Below are 8862 nucleotides of genomic sequence, written 5' to 3' on the forward strand. Positions count from 1 at the left end.
GGGAGACTCAGGAGGGAGGGGACATGGGTGTACCTATGGCTGATTCTTACTGGTGTATGACAGGAAACCACAAAATTCTGTAAAGCAATTATCATTCAATTAAGAAAAATAAAGTGGCAAAAAAGAGAAAACAGCAGATTAACACTATTTATGAAAACCAATGCCAAAATTCCCAAATAAAATACTAGCAACCAAGTTCAGTGGTAAAGTATCAGAATAACATGCCCTAACCAAGTGGGGCTTATTTCAAGAATGAACAGATGGTTCAACATTAGGATATCAATAAATTAATTTCACCACATTAATGGATCCACAGAGTAAAAATCCAAGAGTGCTTTGAGACAGAACAAAGGAGGACTTGATCAGATTCAATGTCTGTTCCTGGTTTGTAAACAAACAAAAGGGTAAATGAAGACACAATAAAGCTTATGTTTTATAAAGCAAAACTCATCTTTTTTTCAAAAATTCAAATTTAACATTGAAATTTTGGTTACATTTCCACCAAAATAGAAACCAAAAAATCCCCATAATTGTTGCTATTCCTCATATTTGTTCAGGAAGCTAGTTAATAAATGAGATTAAAAAAGTAAATAAGAGTTATAGTCTCAAAAAAAAAAAAAGAGAATATGACTATGTGTAGATGACATAAAACCAGAAAACCAAGAGTCAACTAAAAAACTATTACTACTAATAAGAGAGTTTCAGAAAAATGTTTGGTTACAAGAGAACTTTCCCATAGAGTAGCAATAACCATTTGCAAAATATAAAGGAAGAAAGATCCCACTCAAAAAGTGCCCAGACTGAGAGTGAAGGGTACATAGGATCTCTCTGTACATTTTTAAAACAACTTCCCGTGACTACCATAATTTCAAAATAAAAAGTTTAAGATGTTACACACCCCACCAGTGGAAGCTAAGAAAAAGAACTTGTAGAATCTGTGGTGTGCCAGACCCTTACCAGATGCACTTAAAATGCTCTTTCCAATGAAAAATGCAACTTAACAAACAACACATAGAGATAGATGGGTTCATTGCCCTATCTGGAATGCAAGTTTTCTATCCTAAATCGAACTATCATACCATCCTGTGTGTGCTAAGTCATTTCAGTCATGTCTGACTCTTTGTGACCCTATGAACTGTAGCCCGCCAGGCTCCTCTATCCATGGTATTCTCCAGGCAAGGATACTGGAGTGGGTTGCCATGTCCTCCTCCAGGGGATCTTCCTGACCCAGGGATCGAACCCAGGTCTGCCACAGCTCCTGCACTGCAGGTAGATTCTTTACTCCTGAGCCACCAGGGAAGCCCATACCATCATGAACTCACTACTTTTCTACTATAGACACGCCGCCCTTTCTATTATACATAGGAGTAAAATCAGTGGTTAATGTTTTTAGTCACCCTCCCACCAAGAGTGGACTAATCATGCCTTATCTCTGCAGCCTAAGAGATCTCTTTTCTACTTTTAGGCTTTCATGTTAATTTTAACTTGATTTTACCTTTTAAAAAATGCTGGGCCTAAAAAGGCTGTGCAGGCACCCATTATAACACAATCTGGGCCCAACCCTGTCTATACGTTGTTCTAGAGTCTTCCCCTCAAAGTTACACCCCCATTCATACATTTCAGCTCTATTCCTATGCTGGTTCTGTTCTTCCTCAGAGTTCCTGTAAGCCCCCGATCTAACTCACTAAAAACACCACTCTGATGCTTCTCTGCTATAGCAACAGCAACACTTCACTTTTCTAGGAAAGTCATTGCGTCTTGGGCCTCCCTCGTGGCTCGATGGTAAAGAACCTGCCTGCAAATGTAGTAGACGTGGGCTTGATCTCTGGGTTGGGAAGATCCCCTGGAGTAGGAAATGGCAACCCACTCCAGTATCCTCCCCTGGGAAATCCCATGGACACAGGAGACTTGAGGGCTACAGTCCACGGGGTCACAGAAGGGTCGGACACAACTGAGCAGCTAAACAACTGCCACCGTGGTTCAGATGGTAGCTCATTGCCACTCAGTATAAAAGTAAGATTCTTTGGGACTTGCTATCTATATTTATTTAGTCTCTGACTCTCCTAGGACTTATATTCACAACAAAAAGCATATTCTCTGTATTCTAACAAAGTAGCAGTTTTTGTTTTAGCCTGAATATTGCCTGAATATTTTGAACGGCTTCAGGCTTACAAATCATCTATTAGTAACATAACTTTCTATGCATGTCCTCAAGGACAGCCTAAAATTTCATTTGGCTGTGACTCTGTTCATAATAATGGGTTTCACAGCTAGGTAGGTGCCTGTATCTTCCGGAGTCCACTCCTACTGTATGTTCAGACCTTGGGAAGTATATTCAAATGTTGATTCCCAAAAGGCAATCAGCACAGAAGGTTCTCAGCAACTTACACTTATTTGTTTTTTGCATTATCTGTGCACAGTTTAAAGTCTGAAGCAAAGTAGCAGGTCTAATAGAAAGCTAAATTTGAACTGTAGTGTATCTGTTTGTCTTTTAACTTAACAAACACATTCCAAAGCTGTTGCAACCAGTCTGTTCAAGAACAAAAGCTCATTAGTGTGTGTCAACAGTCAGAGAAAACATAAATTGCAATAACTTAGGGCTAAAATTTCCAAAATAAGCAGGACCTAGGAAAGTTCTTACATAACTTTAATTGGCCCGAAAAAAAGCAACTATTGCCTCCAAATTTTGTACAAGTCAGATATAATTGCATAAACCAAGCCTTTGTTTTGCAACTACAGATTAAGAATACATATTAGACTAAGCATTATCTTCTCAAGGAAGCACTTCCTGTACTCCCGCCCCCAAACACCCATAATGCTGAAAGTCTCTTTCTTTTTGTCCTTACTCTCTTACAGAGCTCCTGTAACACATTGTATCCACTTGTTTGTACGGTCAGTATTCCTGGGATGGGAGTAGGCCTTCCTCCCCTAAAATAAGACCTGACCCTATTTCATATATCTTGAGTGAAGGAATATGAACGAATAAACACTAGAAATAATCTAGACTGTATTTCCTGCATCTCTATTGTATGAACTTAAAGAAATTTGAAGTAGTTTTTCCTTTCTTGAATCAAGAGCAAGATTGAAGTAAGTACATGTTTTAAACAGTGGGCTTCCCTGGTGGCTCAGATGATAAAGTATCTGCCTGCAAAGTAGAAGACTAGCAATGCAGAAGACCCAGGTTTGATCCTTGGGTTGGGAAGAATCCTTAGAGAAGGTATTGGCTACCCACTCCAGAGAGATTTTGTCTCTGCTATTAACTCTATTCACTAAACTTCTGGTAGTGATAGGCACTCAGTTTTCTCAGTGGTGGGTTAACGAATCTATAAAATCAGAGGCTTAAATTAGATGCTTGACACAGAACCAGCTTATTCATAGATTTTGTGAGGCCCCTCACATTATTTCATTGTACAAAAACAGCTTCATGCTTTAGAAAAATTAGTATCATAAATAGAGTCTTTGAAGTGATTGTTATCACTTTTAGGAAGGTATTTTTTGTTTTCACGTGACAATATCCCTATGCATCAGTAGGATAGCACTTTTGTAAACACCCCTGTTATAGCACTTGTCACTTTGTAGTGTAATTATTTGCTTACTTGATGGCTTCCCTCATAGCTCCTCAAGGACAGGGGCCAGTGCTGCTGTATTTATGCATCTTTGTATTACCCCCTCCAGCACATGTCTGATGCACTATAGACATCTACAAATATTTCTTGAAGAATGAATTAATTTTCAGTGTCTTAGGTCCACCGTGAACTATTATAAGCTTAAGATTTCACATATTTGTAAAGGAGCTCTGTTGTTGAATAAAGGAGTTTTCCTAGTTATTTCAAACTCCTTTGTATTTCTCTGTGACTTGTGTCATTATTGTTATTTAAATTTTAATATTTCACTCTAAATAGGTAAGAGAGCATATTAACCAGGAACTGATTAATATATTGGGGCTTCCCTGATGGCTCAGTGGTAAAGAATCTGCTTGCCAGTGCAGAAGACATAGGAGACTCAGGTTCAATTCCTGGGTTGGGAATATCCCCTGGAGTAGGGAATAGCAACCTAAATCCAGTGTACTGAGGAGCCCAGCGGGCTACAATCCACAGGGTTGCAAAGAGTCAGATGCAACTGAACACACAAACACATACACACACACACGAATCATATATCAAGTGAGATCACAGCATTTAATTACCTAAGAACTGTTTGTCAGAGGGCTTGTGAATTTTAATATCTGCAAAGGTTTTTACCATGCTGGGATGAAAGATGATCCAAGATTAATGAATCATTAGGAAGAGTACAGTCACAATTTGCATGTGCTAATCTGAAAGTACATCTAACATACCATTTCAAATTTTATAAGAAGACATATAAATGTTCCACATCATGGCTACCACCAAAAAACAGAAATAATTTAGATTTTTACTAATGCTTTTTATAGTCAATAATATGTAGATAAAATATTTTATCTGTTAATAGCATTTAGTCTTCAGCTACATTGTAGGAGCATTTTTGTTCTGATTTATTGCTGTGGTGGTTGTGAATACAGTTAGCTCCCAAATTACTTTATCTCTAAAGCATGCCTATATTTCATGGTAAAACCACTTACTTCATTGTCCTTTAATTCTTATGATCCATGCCATAAAAAAACTTTTTGTTTCTTTTAAATATCACTCAAATCAAATTTAATTTTCCTACCACCACCATGGACGGCATCCAAATGCAAACCAATCATCCCTAGCTTCAAAAAGTTCCATGCCCTCTTGCTCCACCTGTAGTTCTTCTTCCTTCTCTCTTAGCAGCTCTCCATGCTGTAGATTTTCTTTTTTTAAATAAGACCTAAAGCAGAGTTCCAAAGAATAGCAAGGAGAGATAAGAAAGCTCAGTGATTAATGCAAAGAAATAGAGGAAAAGAACAGAATGGGAAAGACTAGAGATCTAATCAAGAAAATTAGAGATACCAAGGGAACATTTCATGCAAAGATGGGCTTGATAAAGGACATAAATGGTAGGGACCTAACAGAAGCAGAAGATATTAAGAAGAGGTGGCAAGAATACACAGAAGAACTGAACAAAAAAGATCTTCATGACCAAGATAATCACGATGGTGTGATCACTCACCTAGAGCCAGACATCCTGGAATGTGAAGTCAAGGGGGCCGTAGAAAGCATCACTACGAATAAAGCTAGTGGAGGTGATGGAATTCCAGTTGAGCTATTTCAAATCCTGGAAGATGATGCTGTGAAAGTCTTGCACTCAATATGCCAGCAAATTTGGAAAACTCAGTAGTGGCCACAGGACAGGAAAAGATCAGTTTTCATTCCAATCCCAAAAGGCAATGCCAAAGAATGCTCAAACTACCACACAATTGCACTCATCTCACACGCTAGTAAAGTAATGCTCAAAATTCTCCAAGCCAGGCTTCGGCAGTACGTGAACTGTGAACTCCCTGACATTCAAGCTGGATTTTGAAAAGGCAGAGGAACCAGAGATCAAATTGCCAACATCTGCTGGATCATGGAAAAAGCAAGAGAGTTCCAGAAAAACATCTATTTCTGCTTTATTGACTATGCCAAAGCCTTTGACTGTGTGGATCAGAATAAACTATGGAAAATTCTGAAAGAGATGGGAATACCAGACCACCTGACCTGCCTCTTGAGAAACCTATATGCAGGTCAGGAAGCAACAGTTAGAACTGGACATGGAACAACAGACTGGTTCCAAATAGGAAAAGGAGTACATCAAGGCTGTATATTGTCACCCTGCTTATTTAAGTTCTATGCAGAGTACATCATGAGAAACGCTGGGCTGGAATCAAGATTGCCAGGAGAAATATCAATAAACTCAGATATGCAGATGTCACCACCCTTATGGCAGAACGTGAAGAGGAACTAAAAAGCCTCTTGATGAAAATGAAAGAGGAGAGTGAACAAGTTGGCTTAAAGCTCAACATTCAGAAAACTCAGATCATGGCATCTAGTCCCATCACTTAATGGCACATAGATGGGGAAACAGTGGAAACACTGTCAGACTTTATTTTGGGGGGCTCCAAAATCACTGCAGATGGTGATTATAGCCATGAAATCAAAAGACGCTTACTCCTTGGAAGGAAACTTATGACCAACCTAGATAGCATATTCAAAAGCAGAGACATTACTTTGCCAACAAAGGTCTGTCTAGTCAAGGCTATGGTTTTTCCTGTGGTCATGTATGGATGTGAGAGTTGGACTGTGAAGAAAGTTGAGCACTGAAGAATTGATGCTTTTGAACTGTGGTGTTGGAGAAGACTCTTGAGAGTCCCTTGGACTGCAAGGAGATCCAACCAGTCTATTCTAAAAGAGATCGGTCCTGGGTGTTCTTTGGAAGGACTGATGCAAAAGCTGAAACTCCAGTATTTTGTCCACCTCATGCGAAGAGTTGACTCATGAAAAAACTCTGATCCTGGGAGGGATTGGGGGCAGGAGGAGAAGGGGTCGACAGAGGCTGAGATGGCTGGATGGCATCACCGACTTGATGCACATGAGTTTGGGTGAACTCCAGGAGTTGGTGATGGATAGGGAGGCCTGGTGTGCTGCAGTTCATGGGGTCGCAAAGAGTTGGACATGACTTAGCAACTGAACTGGCTAAATACTCCTTGGAAGGAAAGTTATGACCAGCCTAGACAGCATATTGAAAAGCAGAGACATTACTCTGTCAACAAAGGTCCATCTAGTCAAGGCTATGGTTTTTCCAGTAGTCAGGTATGGATGTGAGAGTTGGACTATAAAGAAAGCTGAGCACCGAACAATTGATGCTTTTGAACTGTGGTGTTGGAGAAGACTCTTGAGAGTCCCTTGGACTGCAAGGAGATCCAGCCAGTCCATCCTAAAGGAGATCAGTCCAGGGTGTTCATTGGTAGGACTGATGTTGAAGCTGAAACGCCAATCCTTTGGCCACCTCATGCAGAGAGCTGACTCATTGGAAAAGACCCTAATCCTGGGAAAGATTGAGGGCAGGAGGAGAAGGGGACGACAGAGGATGAGATGGTTGGATGGCATCACCGACTCAACGGACAGAAATAATTTTATTAGTAATTATTAAATCTGATAAAAGAGAATTACATGAGATCAGAAGATCTATGTTATAAAAATTTTCACCAGCAATAACATTTTTACTAGCATATATCAATGTCACTCTTTGAATTGTTACTATGAAATAATAATAAAAATAACAACAACAACAAAAAATAACAGATGACATTTTTTGAATGCTCACTATGTGTAGGCATTGTGTTAAGTGCTATATATGTATTATCTCAATTCAATCCTCATAATCCCTCAATATAGGTATTATTAAACCCATTTTACTCATGAGAAAATTAAGGCTCAGAGGAGTTAAGTCGACTTGCTCAGTCAGACACCATATACCCAATAGTCAGCCCAGACTTGTCTGACTCCTGATTCCCTTTCCCATCCTTTCTGTCCCTTTCTTTCTTTCTTTTTTACAAATTCTACAAGGTTGCCTCCTCATTGAGTAAAAGAAAAATGTGAATATTAATAGTGCGTTTCAGAGTTTCAAAATTGTTTATTAACATAATTTAATTTAGTTGCTTCATTTATCAAACATTTTACCCACATCTAGTATCATATTTGAGTTCCTCATTCTTTTCTAACCATGAGTATCAATACACTGAGCTACTGGGACACCATAGGCCATGTTAGATCAGACTTTGACACTCAGCTCTGACACTGATCAGCCATTTGATAGCAGGCAAATTACATAACCATCTCACTCCCACTTCCAAACATCAGCTTCTACAAGTATAAAATGGAAATAATTGCACCTATCTTGCTGGGTTGCTGTAAAAATTAGGTACACTACACTGTATACAAAGTGCTTGACATATAATTGATATTCAATAAGTAACTTGATTGTTACCTTATAGACGTCTTTTTTTTTTTTTTAAGTAATGTATATTTGGCAGCATTGTGCTTGAGATTGTCCTAGTTAGTTTTTATTTCTATGATACAGAAGCACAGTCACCAGAGATATTTGTCTGAGCATGAGTCCTCTTTGTTTTGGTTTAGAAAATAGGATTATTATACTCAAATATCCTTTAGCCAAGTGCTATGCCTATAAAGGATACCTAATAAATCCATGCTAAATAACTGAGTGATTATTATACAGCAAATGTTTAAAGAATTCACAAGTAAACAGAAAAATCTACTTAAAATGGATCAGAAAGAATAAGCAGAATTCACAAATTACCTCTGAGTTTTATCTCTGATTTATTAAGCTCTGAAAATATAGATCCAATTTAATTTTTACAGATTGATGCAATAATGAAAAAGCAACCCCATTGTCTGCACATTTCAGTCTATATTACTGATTAGTCAAAAAGTTATGATTCATCATTCACATAAGCAAAATAAATGAGCAAATAAAATGTTTGCTAAAATGATGCACAATGTTTAATCATGCTCATGTGATAGCCCAAAAATATTTTTATTTAACTGAAAGAAGTACATATGATTCAAATTGTCCACAAAGTATTGAAAGTTAATTAAAGTATCTGGATGATAGTAAAAATATACAAGAATCTTTCAACATAATCTGAAAACAATTCTGCTTTCAGAGCAATGCAAAAATTTCCCCCGATTTCTCCCTCAAGGAGATATCCAAATTAGGTACTACAGTTTAAAACCAGATTCATGAGGTCTGCAATTGAAATATATACTGAAAAAATATATATACATACTGAAATATATATATGAAACAAAATTATAACTCAGTTTGTATCAATCAGCAGTATTGATTTAGAACCAATAATTAGAGCTAAAGTTCCAATCATTTTCTTATTTTATTGACTTGCTAAGTAGGGAATAAGTTCAC

Source organism: Capricornis sumatraensis, chromosome 19 (genome assembly GCF_032405125.1).
Source record: "Capricornis sumatraensis isolate serow.1 chromosome 19, serow.2, whole genome shotgun sequence".
Lineage (NCBI taxonomy): Eukaryota > Metazoa > Chordata > Mammalia > Artiodactyla > Bovidae > Capricornis > Capricornis sumatraensis.